The 15,839-nt window shown below is 46.3% G+C and overlaps 1 protein-coding gene across 1 annotated transcript in view; it reads left to right on the top strand.

Annotated features, from left to right (window-relative positions):
- CD2AP (CD2 associated protein) overlaps nt 1-15,839 on the top strand; it is an 85,621-nt gene that overhangs the window by 31,447 nt on the left and 38,335 nt on the right. The gene's annotated exons all lie outside the window — the stretch shown is intronic.

Genomic DNA, 15,839 nt, shown 5'->3' with positions numbered 1-15,839 from the left:
GAAGGCCAACTGTGTCCTGGGCTGCATCAAAAAGAAGCGTGGCCAGCAGGGCGAGGGAGAGGATTCTGCCCCTTTACTCCACTCATGCAGTGTTGAGATGACGGGGGAGCATTAACTGTTGAGAGGTGAAAGTCATGGTTTTCTTTATGGCTAATTTGATTATGGTTTCTTCTTAAAAATACATTTGCAGGTAGTGAAAGTTTGAGAGATTATTTCTGGCAAAGCTGTTGCAGAAAAGTGGCAGGGACCCCTCCCGCTGGCCCAGGCTGCTCCAAGCCCCATCCAACCTGGCCTGGAACCCCTCCAGGGATGGGGCAGCCACAGCTTCCCTGGGCAGCCTGGGCCACGGCCTCCCCACGCTTAGAATTTCTTTCTAATGTCCAATTTAAATCTTCCCCCTTCTGATTTAAAGCCACCACCTTTGTCCTGTCACTCCATTGGCTTGGATAAAGTCCCTCCCCAGCTTTCCTGGAGACCCTTCAGGTACTGGAAGGCCTCTAGATGTTCTCCCTGGAGCCGCCTTCTCTCCAGGCTGAACAACCCCAACTCTCTCAGCCTGTCCTCATGGCAGAGGTGCTCCCGCTCTTGGGATCATCTTTGTGGCCTCCTCTGGACCTGTTCCAACAGAAACTGAATTTCCTTCAATTTACCTTTCAGTACTAGGCCTCTTGAGAAGCTTTCTGCCTGCATCACAGTGCTGGATTTTGGCGGGCATAAATTCCCAGTTTTATTAACAAAGCCTGATTTGAAATTCCTGTGTGAACCGTGTGCGTGTCCACTTCTTGTGGGGTTGAAATATTTGAATTCAAGTCCTTGTTCCTGACATTGTTATTGCCATTTTCCTCCCTCTTCCTGTAGAGGCAGTTTAAAATAAACAACTTCATAAAATCCTGAAACGATTTAGCTGTGGAAACGCGGCAGACTTTTATGGTACTCTTTGAGAGTCGCTTCTCCTTTCTAAAATCTACCAGTGTGAAACGTGCACACGGACGTTCCATCTCTAGTGTGGGTCAGAGCAATGTGGTAACGCTGTTACATTGAATGTGAAAGGTGGTTTTGGAGGTTTTGAGGTGTGTGGGATGTGGAAGGCTCTTTGGGTTTGGGTCATTTTTTTGTTTGTTTATTTATTCGGAGTAGCTCTATTCAGTGTCTAACCACCTAACGTGGTGATAGGCTGGAAGTGATGATTTGGTGTTCATCCTGCTGCTCACTTTTGAAGGTTTTTGTCCATAGATAGCTGAGAAGGTTTTTAAGAACTTAAGTTCTTTATTTTATTTCATTTTATTGCTGTCTTAGTTTTGTGACTAGCTGTGTTCTGAGCAATACGCATTGGAAATTGCGTGGCCAGCAGGAGCAGGGAAGGGATTGTGCCTCTTTACTTGGCATTGGTGAGGCTGCACCTTGAATCCTGGGTTCAGTTTTGGGCCCTTCACTCTAAGAAGGACATTGAGGGGCTGGAGCGAGTCCAGAGAAGGGAACGGAGCTGGGGAAGGGCTGGAGAATGTGTTATGAGAGACAGCTGAGGGATCTGGGGTTGTTTAGCCTGGAGAAAAGGAGGCTGAGGGGAGACCTTATTGCTGTCTGCAACTGCCTGAAAGGAGGTTGTAGTGAGGTGGGAGTTGGTCTCTTCTCCCTAGTGACAGGTGATAGGATGAGAAGAAATGGCCTCAAGCTGCCCCAGGGGAGGTTTAGATGGCGTATTGGGAAAATTTCTTCACTGAAAGGGTTTTCAAGCACGTGCAGAGGCTGCCCAGGGAGGTGGTGGAGTCCCCATCCCTAAAGGGGTTTAAAAAACATGTAGATGTGGCACTTTGGACATGGTTTGTCAGGCACAGTGGTGTTGGGCTGATGGTTGGACTCAATGATCTCAGAGGTCTTTTCTAACCTTTCTGATTCTATCAAAGATTCAGTACAGCTTTGCGTGGTAGTAAAACCAGTTCGATCATAAACTCAAGGCAACAACTCGAATAAGGGCGGAGCAGCGGACTGATTAATTAGTAGCTTTCTTGAGTTAAGGTAGCAGAGTTTCCTGGTAGGTATTGAGGACATTCTGGTGAGCAAGCTGTGTGCTTCTATAAGCGTGTTTGGGATATGCGGTGCTTGAGCTGCTCGCTCAGCAGAGGACGGGTCTGCGACGGAGCTGGTTCAGAGCAAACGTTTTGCCTGCGTAGGTGTGCACAGCTGCTCGTGCTCAGCTTAGAGCTAAGCTTGGATCCTTTTCAGGTTAACACGTGAACTTTGCTCACTGGGAGATTTTTCTTCCTCCCCCTAAATAAAAAAAAAACCAACACAATACTGGGTGTGTTTGTGCAAATATGTCCTTGGAAGAGGTAAGCTCACGCTATTTTCTTTATGTTGTTAACATCAAGTTCTGTGAGTAGACTTTGCGTTTTGGGGTAATGAATATGACTAGCATTAAAGTTGTGATTGCGGTGTAATTTGTAGATTTTATTTAATATATAGGTAAATTCTTGGCTTTAGAGTTGTTTGTGTAATACAATTACTGCGGTTTGGTTTAGCTTATCAACCGTTCTGTAGTATACAGAGACACTTGGAGACTGTGGTGCTTGCGTGAAGAATTTGTTTTCAGAAAGAGTCATTTGGTTTTAGGAGTTCAACTCGTTCAACTGGAGCACCTCTGCTATAAGGACAGGCTGACAGAGTTGGGGTTGTTCACCCTGGAGAAGGCTCCACGGAGACCTTCTAGCAGCCTTCCAGTGCCTAAAGAGTCTTCAGGAAAGCTGGGGAGGGGCTTTTTCCAAGGGCCTGGAGTGATAGGATGAGGGAGAATTAGTTTAAATTGGAAGGGGGAAGATTTAGAGTAGACATCAGGAAGAAATTCTTCACGCTGAAGGTGGTGAAGCCCTGGCCCATAGAAGGCATGGCTGCCCCATCCCTGGGGGTGTTCAAGGCCAGGTTGGATGGGGCTTGGAGCAGCCTGGGCCAGTGGGAGGTGTCCCTGCCCATGGCAGGGGGTGGAACTGAATGAGCTATAAGGCATCTTCCAACCTGAACCGTTTTATCATTCTATATGATTCAACTTCCTAGCCTATGTGTTTGTCCACGTAAACAAACCCAAACCCAAGCCCTTTTATTTGTCTTAAAAGCCCCTCTGACATACCTTCTTAAGCCTTTGTCTTTGCTGCTTGCTTCCTGTGTTCTTGCTGGTGGATGTTGTTAAACACTGAGCGCGCTATGAACTGGTGAGGAAAGCTTGGTTGAAAACTCCTTCAAGCATAGCATTTTCCCTAATTCCTTTTAAAAAATAGAAAATTGACTTCACCCGTGAACATGAACCGTGGAGTTGGGAGGGATCGTGGGGAAAGTGTCACTGTCTCCTGGGTCATTCCTAACTCTAACCTAGGCACAATGAAATAGTGTGTTAATATTAATTAAAAAACAGATTGATGACTGTATGTTGTATATTAATAACTGTATATTTGGAATAATGTGTATAGGAGAATTCATATGTGTCTAATTTGAAGTAATAAGGATGCCTTTATGGAAAAGAGTAAACCACATATCTATTTCCAGAATGTGAGAGTTTGCTTCACTGCTTGATGTTACGCCAGGCACCTCTTCTGTCCAGGTTCTTTGCATCCGAATGAGTCCCGGAGAAAACTAGATATGTGATACTTTATCAATCCTATGATGAGATGAGGGGGAATGGCTTTAAATTGGAAGGGGAGAGATTTAGATTAGATATGAGGAAGAAATTCTTCACGCTGAGGGTCCTGAAGCCCTGGCCCAGGTTGCCCAGGGAAGCTGTGGCTGCCCCATCCCTGGAGGGGTTCAAATCCAGGTTGGATGGGGCTTGGAGCAGCCTGGGCCAGTGGGAGGTGTCCCTGCCCATGGCAGGGAGTGGGATTGGATGGGCTTTAAGGTCCCTTCCAACCCAAACCATTTTATGATTCTATGACTCTATCAGTCAAATGATATTTCTGTTTATACAGCTTTTTTTCCTTTGCTTTATTGTTGTTTTCAGTAAACTGTCATTGCAGTGGGTTGTGCGGTGAGGTGAGACGGAGGAGCTCGGAGGTGTTGGTAACTTCCCAGGGAGAGGTAGGCAGCTGGTAAGAAGGCGATGTTTGCTTCGAAGCTGGCAGTTCTTGTTTTTCAGAAACGAAGATAACATGCAAGATTGAAAGTCCTATTAAGTAATTTCAGTTTCAGTGCTGAGTATGTGAGAGAAACGATGGGTGTAAGCTGCTTCACTCCTGGCAAGGATTGAAGTGGGGAGAGGTCAGGGTGGTGCTTTTAAGACCTGTTGCTGACACGATGGTGCCATCCGTAGTTCCTGCTAATTTTTCTCATTTTTTGGAGAAAATAGTGCCACTAGAGAATGTGGCACCCCTGATAACACGTGGCTTTGTCTGAGCTACTTCTGCTAATTTCATCCATTGGCATGTGTCCAGGATTTGGGAGAACTGTGATAATGATTCTTGTGCTGGGGGGGGGGGGCGGTTGAGAGACAAGTCTCTACTAACCAGCTATTTTGGCTTGAAAAAACAAGGAAATGGGCTGCTTCCTACCGGAACATGAGGATAAATGGCTCGGGTGAGCCTTCGTTATGATGGGGGAACCATTGCTTCTAAGGATAAGGTTAACAAAAATCCAATATAGCTGAAAAAATTGGCAGATATAGTTGAGGGCACTGATATATAGGCATAATTTAAATTGGAGTGGGGAGATATAGATTAACATTAGGAAGAAGTTCTTCACACTGAGGGTGGTGAGTCCCTGGCCCAGGTTGCCCAGGGAAGCTGTGGCTGCCCCATCCCTGGAGGGGTTCCAGGCCAGATTGGATGGGGCTTGGAGCAGCCTGGGCCAGTGGGAGGTGATCCAGAGGGATGGAACTGGATGGGCTTAAGGTCTCTTCTAACCCAAACTGTTCTGTGATCTACGATGTTGTCATATGTATCAGGTGTTGATGGGATTCAGAGCTTGTCGTGGATTATTCTTATTCCTGTGATTTTTTTTTTTTTTTGCAGTCGAATCGCTGGATTGAGTGCTTGAGTTGATATGAGTCGGGCCCTGGCCCTGTAAATTCACTCTGTAAATTGCCCATATATGCCATGAAGTGGGGGGGGGGAAAAGAGAAATCTTAAGGTTGGTTTGAGTTTGCAGATGGTCTGAGACTTTGCACCGTGGAGCTGCTCTTGCTGACACAGCTGCGTGCCAGGTTCTCTGTTCCTGTCATCAGTGCGTCTGCACTGGGCATTTATTGCTGTGTTGGTGGTGCCCGGGGATGTGGGTATTGTTTCATATTCCAAGGCAGTACAGGTATGTTGATTTTAAAGATAAGCAATGAGGAAGTCATGTGTTTGTATCTTGATGGACTCTGAGATCTGAAATACCACAAAAGTTTTCCTCAAAAGTTACCTTTATAAGTCCAGAAAATAAAGAAGGCCAGTGGCATCTTGGTTTCTACAAGAACCAGCGTGGCCAGTGGGCGCAGGGAAGGGATCGTGCCCCTGGACTTGGTGTTGGTGAGGCTGCACCCCGAGTCCTGGGTTCAGTTTTGGGCCCCTCACTCCAAGAAGGACACTGAGGGGCTGGAGTGCATCCAGAGGAGGGAACGGAGGTGGAGAAGGGGCTGGAGAACAAGGGTTATGAGGAGCAGCTGAGGCACCTGGGGTTGTTGAGCCTGGAGAAAAGGAGGCTGAGGGGAGACCCCCTCACTGTCTGCAACTGCCTGAATGGAGATTGTAGTGACGTGGGTGCTGGGCTCTTCTCCCAAGCGACAGGCAATGGGATGGAAGGGACCTAGAAGCCCATACAATTCCACTACCTTGCTATGAGCAGGGACACCTCCCCCTGGCCCAGGCTGCTCCAAGCCCCATCCAACTTGGCCTTCAACCCCTCCAGGGATGGGGCAGCAACCTGGGCCAGGGCCTCCCCACCTTCAGCATGAGGAATTTCTTTCTAATGTCTAATCTGAATCCCTCTTCCAATTTAAAGCCGTTCCCCCTCGTCCTGTCACTCCAGGCCCTTGGAAAAAGTCCCTCCTCAGCTTTCCTGGAGTCCCTTTCAGCACTGGCAGCTGCTCTAAGGAGCTCTCTCAGCCTCTCCTCACAGTAGAGGTGCTTCTGCCATGGGGTCATCTTTGTGGCTTCCTCTGGACCCGTTCCAACAGTTCCATGTCCTTCTTGTGATAAGGATTCCAGAACTGGACACAGGACTCCAGGTGGGGTCTCACAAGAGCGGAGCAGAGGGGCAGAATCCCCTCCCTTCCTGCTGGCCACGCTGCTTTTGATTGTACCTTTAAAACCTTTTTCACGTTCTACCTTTAACCACATGAAAGTCAGCTCTTTTGCCCTTCCTTATTTACTTTTTGCACTTGATTGATGTGTGACTTTAGAACTTCCTCTGTGAGCACCAAGGAAGGCTGCTGGAATTCTCTGGCTGGAAGCTTGCAAACAGGGTGTGTTCCGCCAGATGCCGTTTACAAGCATTGTTAAGTAAACTCCACAGAGCATTGCCAGCGTCTTGGATCAGCAATAATCGACTGGACGTGTGCAGAAAACTTACATTTAAGTTGAGACCTTTACTATATGCAGTTTAACATACAGAAATACGTACTCTGTAATTAGCATTTCTAATAACACTTAAGGAGTCAGGTGTGCAGGTACTGTAAAATGTAATGTTGGTTACATCCTGGGAGGCCGTGGTCATGCGTTCCAGTGCTGTAGTTTTACTACTTTGCAGTATGTCTCATCAATCAACAGGAGTGAACACCCAACACAGTTAATATTAAATCAGTTCTTTTGCTCTTATTTTATGAGGGTGAATGAAATAATCTAGTTGTGAACCTGAAAATTAAGCTTGCCTGAGGCTCATCAGGGCTGTCGTCTTCTAACGTTTTCATCACTGGTGGACTTTTAGTTTTTGGATGAGTCATTGTTATCACACAATCTCACTAGGTTGGAAAAGACCTTTGAGATCATCGAGTTCAACCGTACCTCTCCACTACTAAACCAGATCCCTGAGCACTTCATCTGCCCATCTTTTAAACCCCTCCTGGGCTGTGGGCTCCACCACCTCCCTGGGCAGCCTCTGCCAGGGCCGGAGAACGCATTGGTGAAGAAATATTTCCTGATGTCGAATCTGAACCTGCCCTGGTGCAACTTGAGGCCATTTCCTCTCGTCTTATCACCTATCCCTTGGGAGAGGGGAAGTTGATCCTCCTCTATTCTACTGCTTTCAATATTACATTATTTTTTTAATATATGTTTTCCTTCCTTGGACACTGGATTCTATCTAATATTATGAGCCTATCTCAAAGTTAGATGAGGTAAATATTTTTTGGGCTTAACAGGCTTTTTGGATACTTTTCACTTCCTAAAAATATTATTTTGTTGTACGTATGGAAGTTTGTTAGCTTTGGACTTGGTGTAAGAAGCTTTCAGTTGTATGAGGAGTGACTTGGTTGGTTCAGCCTGGAGAAGAGGAGGCTGAGGGATTTGTCTCATTGCAGTTCTCTGCTTCCTCCCAAGGGGAGGAGGAGGAGCAGGCGCTGAGCTCTTCTCTCTGGTGATTGAGGACAGGTCCCGAGGGAATGGCAGGAAGATGCCAGGGGAGGGTTGGGTTTGGACGCTAGGAGAAGGTTCTTCCCCCAGAGGGTGGTGGAGCCCTGGAACAGCTCCCAGGGAAGCAGTCACGGCACTGAGCCTGACAATATTCCAGAAGGATTTGGCCAGGCCCTCAGCCCCACGGTGTGAGTGTTGGGGTGTCCTGTGTGGGGACAGGAGTTGGACTGGGTGAACCTTGTGGGTTCCTTCCACTCGGGTCATTCTGTGATTCTGTGGTCCAAACTGTTAGAAGCTGGTGGTGATGGGCAGTTACGGCGCCACCTACGTGCTTACAAAACAGGAGCAGAAAGCAAGACACATTTTCAATTATAAATTTTAGTTGATATCTGAATCTATGATAAAAGTGTATTTTTAAACCTCTTTTAATCTCCACTGAGATAGAGATGTGTATTTTTAGCTCTTATTTGGCAAATCTGAAGTATTTGTTTTTGTGTCTTAAGGAAGAGTTGTGATGGAACGTAGATGTAGCGACGCTCTTGCCCGCTTTAACCTTTGTGCAGTGGTGGCCACGAGTGAAGTTCTGGAGGCTTTACAGGGAACGGAAGGAGCTGGGTGCTTGGTCAAGGGAGGCAGAGGAGAAGAAGGCAGCTGAGTATGACAGTGGAGGCTGGGATGATGGCAAGAAGGAACAAGGGATGCTTGGAGTTAAGCACTGCAGGTCCACTTTGATGCTTAATGATCTCTGCATTTCTCTGGATCAGCAATAGTGGCACTTAACTGGGAGACGGTAAGAAATGTGCCTTCCTGCTTTCCCTTGTGGGGACAGCTTGCTGAAACACCACGTGCTGCGGGAGCTGGATCTCTGCCCTGCCCTCTGCCACGTGCAGTTCTTGATTTCATTGATCGAAAGCCCTATTTTGTGGCTGGTGGTTGACAGGACGTTAACTGTTGGTCTCTAAAACAATCACAAGAAATACTATTAGATTTTCATATGTATAAGCAAGTAGAATAGAAAAGAAATGCAATTAATGTTTTAATATGTTTTTATCTGGCTGTGAATGTGGCAGCACCATAAAATATTATTTAGGTATTGTTTTTATAAGTCTTTTAAGACTAATTTTTTTTTTCTTAATTAAATGATTAGGAAATGTATATGTAAACATCCATCTTCCTTTAGTTAGTCCTGTTCATCTAGGATTCTTGGCTCCACTGGGAGACCTGGTGATCTGAGTGCTGTGCTGCTCTGCATCTGGGCTTTGGTCCTCACGGAAAGCAAATGGAAAGAGTCTTTTTAGTGTCGGCAAAAGCTTCTTGGGATGTTGAGGGATTACATGGGTTTAGGTCTGTTGTATTTTGCAAATATTTGAATCATAGAATCATAGACAAGGAGCTCAGATCGGCATCTGGATTGACATTTGTTTAAAATGAGCTTTATAGGTATGCAGTTCTCCACAATAAAAAATAATTATTTATATGTATATAATAAAATGTATGTATAATAGTAATAAATATATAATCTATATCAAGATCGTGGAATTCCAAGCCTGCTTCTACACTCCTTCTGAGACAAGAGCTTTCATTATTTAGGAAAGTCCATTCTTTTACAGAATCACAGAATCACAGAATCACAGAATCACAAGGTTGGAAAGGACCCATTGGATCATCGAGTCCAACCATTCCTAACACTCCCTAAACCATGTCCCTCAGCACTTCATCCACCCGTTCCTTAAACACCTCCAGGGAAGGCGACTCGACCCCCTCCCTGGGCAGCTGTTCCAGTGCCCAATGACTCTTACTGTGAAGAATTTTTTTCTGATATCCAACCTGAACCTCCCCTGATGGAGCTTCAGGCCATTCCCTCTTGTCCTGTCCTCTGTCACTTGGGAGAAGAGCCCAGCTCCCTCCTCTCCACAACCTCCTTCCAGGTAGTTGTAGAGAGCAATAAGATCTCCCCTCAGCCTCCTCTTCTCCAGGCTAAACAACCCCAGCTCTCTCAGCCGCTCTCTCTTTTACCTGTTCTTTGCCTTCAAATATTATATTTATTTAGTGGCTCAAGTTTTAGTCTCTAAGTCTGAAGTGTCTCAGTAATTTTTTACACTTCCCAGAGATCCTGCTTATTCCACATGTTATGTATTGTGAGAAAGGAGTGATACCTTGCCTGACTGATGATGCTTTTCTTCCCAACAGGGAAGCGTTATGATGATATCATCTATATTTAGCATAGTTCATAACACGTGAAAATACTGGTAACTTGCTGAGTGATCTGGGTGTGAATTAGCAGAAGGAAAGGCTGGGTTTCTGTCTCCAAACTGGAGAAGCGTGAGCCTGGCTTGAGTCACTTCTGTAGCTAATTATATTTTAGCCTTGGCGGGAGGGGGGTGAGGCTAGAAATTATGTTTTGAATTGGTAGCAGGCACAGATATTAATAAATCAACTTTCTGACAGTATTTCTCCAACCATTTATGAAGCTCTGCTGTACACAGAGGGTTTCCAACGTTGCCTGATGGTGGAGAGGTTTATCCACCAGGACTTGGCGTCTTTCTGTACTTACATTTGTAGCATGTGAAAAATTTAGATGGAAATGGATAGCTCTGCATAAAACTCTTATCAGAAACACTAAGGGGAGTTTCCAAAGCCGTGCTCAGCCAATGATGGCCTTTGAGCGAGTGGTGTGCTGTGTCCAGGAAATAGAGCAGCAGTTGCTGCCTTAGCAGAATGTGTCTCTAGGTTATCCAGTTCTGGAATCCCCAACATTAGAACAATATGAAACTGTTGGAATGGATCCAGGGGAGCCCACGGAGATGGTCAGAAGGCTGGAACACCTCTGCTCTGAGGACAGGCTGAGAGAGTTGGGGTTGTTCAGCCTGGAGAAGAAGAGAAGGCTCCGGGGAGACCTTGTAGTGACCTTCCAGTACCTGAAGGGGCTCCAGGAAAGCTGGGAAGGAACTTTTTCCAAGGGCATTGAGTGATAGGACGAGGGGGAATGGCTTTAAATTGGAAGGGGGAAGATCCAGTTTAGACATTAGGAAGAAATTCTTTATGCTGAGGGTCCTGAAGCCCTGGCCCAGGTTGCCCAGGGAAGCTGTGGCTGCCCCATCCCTGGAGGGGTTCCAGGCCAGGTTGGATGGGGCTTGGAGCAGCCTGGGCCAGTGGGAGGGGTCCCTGCCCATGGCAAGGGTGGGACTGGATGAGCTTTAAGATCCTGTCCTATCTAAACCCTTCTAGGATTCTGTGAAAACTGGAGATTCACGTCTGCTGGAAACTGTTTCCTGTCCTTAGTCTTGAGCAGAATTTGCTTTGACTCGGATGTACAGAAGTCAGAATGTGAAGCAATTTCAGCTTTGGAAGTGGTAAAGAGAAGGAGTGATGCTGCCTTACTGTTGGTTCAGCCTGATAATGGGTCAGCACTTAAAAAACAAATCCTGTGATTTACTGTTAAAACAGTTCCTACTTTGGCCATAAATTAGATCAAAAAATCGACCTGTGACACATGTTTAATTGCACAGGAGGTAATTTGTTTTGCAAAGCAAAGGTTATCAAGTTTGTCTGTTCTTTAGATGGTCACTGCTTTCATCTTTAAAGTGATTTGTTTCTAGTGTCAAGAATAACGTTTAATCCTCTGGGGAGTTAGAGGCAGCTGCGACCTCTCGCAGACGAACCCCTCCGTTGAGCGGTGGAACCAGCTCTGACCTCCCAAATGCTCCAGGGAAAGAGCTTTGGAGCCTCTCGGCTATTTTGGTCCATAAATTGTCTGTGACTGTGCCTTTAGTTCGTGGCAAGAGTGACAAAGCAGTGGTGCGATATCTCAGTTTTGAGAGACTGGAGCTGTTAAAGCTGGCCCGTGCCTCCCCCTCTGCTGCTGTAACTAAAACTGTAAGTGTGAGAGACGATGAGTGCTTAAATAATTAGCGATGGGAAGAGTTTCGTGTTCTAGAAACCGTGGTGTTTCATGGCACTTGAGCAGATTAAGGATGACTGTCTGATCTGTATGCAGCTATACCAGTTTGTATATGCATTTATGGAGTCATACATGTGTTGTTTTTCAGTGATGGGGTTTTGAAGGCTGTGAGAAGAGAGAAACTCTTATAAACAAAAAACTGTTGCTTGGAGATTTATAGAGTCATAGAATGGTTTAGATTGGACAGGACCTCGAAGCTCATCCAGTCCCACCCCTGCCATGGGCAGGGACACCTCCCACTGGCCCAGGCTGCTCCAAGCCCCATCCAACCTGGCCTGGAACCCCTCCAGGGATGGGGCAGCCACAGCTTCCCTGGGCAACCTGGGCCAGGGACTCACCATCCTCAGCATAAAGAATTTCTTCCTAATACCTAATCTAAAACTTCCCCTTCCAATTTAAAGCCATTCCCCCTCATCCTATCCCTCCAGGCCCTTGGAAAAAGTCCCTCCCCAGTTTTCCTGGAGCCCCTTCAGATACTGGAAGGTCGCTATAAGGTCTCCCTGGACCCTTCTCCAGACTCAACAATCCCAACTCTCTCATCCTGTCCTCATAGCAGAGGTGCTCCACCCCTTGCATTGTCTTTGTGGCCTCCTCTGGACCCATTCCAAGCTTCCAGTTCCTCCTTGTCCGCTAAATCAAGTGACAGGTTTAATTCTGACTTTATTTTCTGCCCACTAAAATATGAATCATAAACTTCATTTGCCAGTGCTTGGCTTCTTTACTGCTGTTCTGATGACCGATAAATGAGCTGAAGAAAGCAGAAGAGAGAATTGTATGTGGATGCTCAGACATTTGCAGTTATTGATTCTTTGTCTTGGTCTCTTTAGATATTGTGACCATTTTCTCCTGCTTGAGGTCTTGCTTTCGAGTGTTCTGAGCCAAAACCAGAAATGCACATTGCTGATGTTTTCTAGTTTACATGTAAAAAGTTGAAAGACCATAGAATCGTGGAATGGTTTGGGTTGGAAGGGACCTTCAAGCCCATCCAAGTTGCACCTTCCTGCCATGGGCAGGGACACCTCCCGATGGACCAGGCTGCTCCAAGCCCCATCGAACCTGGCCCTGAAAAGATGATTGTTCCTGGTACAGTGACAAATAGAGGAGATGGGCAGCTGAAGTCTTGCTATTTCTGCTTGAAGGATCTAATGAAGGATTTAATTTTGCTTGTTAATGAACTTCTCAGAGCCCCGTAATTCAGGAATAGGGTCAATATTTATAGCCATCTGTTCCTTATGTCATTTCAGATGATCTGACCTGCTTTCTCTTTTTCCAGTGCCCCACTAATTTCAGTGCTCTTTGCTTCTGGCGAGGGAAGCGGGGAGGATCCTGCTGTCCCCGCTGGAGCCATGCGTGGGCAAGCGGCTGATGGTGGGAAGGCTGCTTGTTCACTTGCTAAAAAGTAGGTCAGGACCGCCTGCTTATTTGTATTTTAATAGGCATTGTGAAGCTATAGGTAAATTTTTGTCTGTGTATAAAGAAGAATAATTCTTGTTTCACATATTGCTGAACCTAAGCGACTCAGAGATTTTATGTATAGAATCATGGAGTGGTTTGGGTTGGAAGGGACCTCAAAGCCCATCCAGTTTCACCCCTGCCATGGGCAGGGACACCTCCCACTGGCCCAGGCTGCTCCAAGCCCCATCCGTTTCCCTGAGGAGCTGTAAGCTGTTATGGGTGCAATTAAAACAAAAGCCTCTAAGAGCACCTCAGTCCTTTTTTTAACTATTGAGTTGGTTTTATACACATTTTTTACATATCCACCAGTAGTGATTCTGGCAAATTTTGTAAGTGTTGTGAAATACGTGTTTAGTAGAGATCATAGAAAACATAAACCCTTTATGACTAGTGCTGTAGTTTGCAACAGAAAGAGTGGGTGGTTACTTGTGAGTTGAGTGTACTTTATGCCAAGAGACAGTCATATTGACCTTCTCCTGCCAAGTCATAAATGCATAAAATCTGTGTTGCTAATGGCAACACTGACAAGCCCTGAACTGCAGCGGACTGGCATCATAACAATATGAAAATTTCCAGCTGCAGTTTAATGTCAGATTTTCATTTCGGTTTTGCTGGCTGGCAGCTGGTGGGGGCCTCATCTCAAAACAAGCTAAAGTGGCCAGGAGGTTCTTTGTTGGCATTGTCACAGCACAGACACTCTCTGTTAGTCCAGATATAGGAGGCTGACTTAAGCAACAAAAATGAAGAAAGAAAAATGCATTACTTGTTGTGAAACGCATAAATAGCTCACATCCTGGGCTGCATCAAAAGCAGCGTGGCCAGCAGGGCGAGGGAGGGGATTCTGCCCCTCTGCTCCGCTATTGTCATATCCCAACTGGAGTCCTGTGTCCAGCTCTGGAATCCCCAACATAAGAAGGAGATGGAACTGTTGGAACGGGTCCAGAGGAGGATACAAAGATGATAGCAAGGGCTGGAGCACCTCTGCTCTGAGGACAGGCCGAGAGAGTCGGGGTTGTTCAGCCTGGAGAGAAGACTCTAGGGGGAACTTCTAGAGGCCTTCTGGTATGTGAAGAGGCTCCAGGAAAGATGGGGAGGGACCTTTTCCAAGGGCATGGAGTGGTAGCATGAGGGGGAATATTTAGATTAGACATTAGGAAGAAATTCTTCCTGATGAGGATGGGGAGGCCCTGGCCCAGGTCGCCCAGGGAAGCTGTGGCTGCCCCATCCCTGGAGGGGTTCCAGGCCAGGTTGGATGGGGCTTGGAGCAGCCTGGGCCAGTGGGAGGTGTCCCTGCCCATGGCAGGGGCGGGACTGGATGGGCTTTAAGGTCTCTTCCGACCCAAACCATTCCATGAATCTGTGAAATGGGATTCTTGGGCATGTTTAGGTTGGATGTTTTGGTTTCTGGGTCATTTAATCTTTGGTTTGGATGCAGAGATGAGAGCTGTAGGCAATGTTGTTTTCCAGCCATTGGAAGTCAGGGCAGCTGTTTAGGCAGACAGGTAAAAATTGCAGACTCTTATTAACAGGACATTTATTAACGCTCAAATTGATCAGTGTCAGTTTTTGGAGATCAGAACAGGTATGTGTCTTGTTTAGAAGTGACTGCTTTGGCAAAGCCTTAGTGTGTCCGAAAGGTCAGAGAGTCATAGCAGTGGTGCCAGGATGAAATTGTTGGTGATGGTGATGGGTACCTATCTCACAGTATCCTCATGTCTGCTTTTGGAAATGCACCTCAGGGCAGAACACTGCTGTTAGACAACTGATGTGAAATACAGGTTTGTGGTGTGGTGGACCATGCGGCCATGGAGACCAAGCATTCCTGAATTTGCTGTAACTTGATTTGATTTTAATGTGGTTTTTAATGCCCTGAGGAAGCATAAATAATGCTGCAGCTCTTCTTTGACAAGAAAGGGGAAAAATAGTGCATGTTTATGATGGAGTTCTAAAGGGTAGTAGGTTAAATATGGAAACAGCAGTTGCTGGCTCATTCATGCGCCACTTACTAACCTGTGGGATCCGCAGGTGCTGGTTGTGGTGCCAGCTTTGTTCAGCATCTCTGGTTATCCGGAGAAGGCATTTAGCAGTGGACACTCCCATTTTGTGAGTGCTGTTAAACTCTTAACTAGTCTGATGCCGTGCTGATGGCAAGGAGCTGACAGGTGAGCTAGGAGGTGGGTAAACGCCAAATAATGCGTATAAGAAAACGTAATCCATGCCATGCCTACGTGGAACTGCCAGTTCAGTTGAGCATCAGCTCATGAATACCTGGTGTTGACGCTTTCAGTTCTCCAAAATCCTCAGCTCCAGGCGCAGTGGTTCACTAGCTTAGAGCAGATGAGAGAGAGAGGAGCTTCTTTATGTAGCAGAGTGTGCATATGTGGTGTCTATCCCCAGGGGGGCTGTGGAGGCAGACAGGGCTGTGGGTGCAGAAAGGGATTAGATGGCTTCATCTGTGGATGTGAAAGGGAGAGGGGAGGGAATGCATCTCCCTAATGAAACCCTTATGGATGCTCTGGGAATGTGGGAGCGGTCTGGGTTGCCAGAGCGAGCTGCCTTCTGCACTAGATGGGCCATTGATCTGACTTAATGGCTTTCTTCTTGTGCAAAGTGATAATTTCCTTCTTTCAGAGTATTTGTTCTTCAGTGGAATCTCATTTAATGAGCTGATGTAGTAGAGTAACTTGAGTGCCCGACCTTTTCTGTCAAGAACCGATGCCTTCTTGTTTATAGGCTTCTTGTCTTGTTTGTTGAGTTCAATAATTCCAGTCCTAACACTTTATATTAGAAAGGTAGGAAGGTGGGAGACAATTATCAGAAAAACGTCTCGGTTGCTTCTCTCCTACACCTTTCCCCTCACTTCCTCCCACTCTATTTCTTGTCTCTCGCTTTCT

The sequence above is a fragment of the Cuculus canorus genome, chromosome 3 (genome assembly GCF_017976375.1).
Source record: "Cuculus canorus isolate bCucCan1 chromosome 3, bCucCan1.pri, whole genome shotgun sequence".
In the NCBI taxonomy this organism is placed as follows: domain Eukaryota; kingdom Metazoa; phylum Chordata; class Aves; order Cuculiformes; family Cuculidae; genus Cuculus; species Cuculus canorus.
This window is presented reverse-complemented; position numbering and strand designations above follow the sequence as displayed.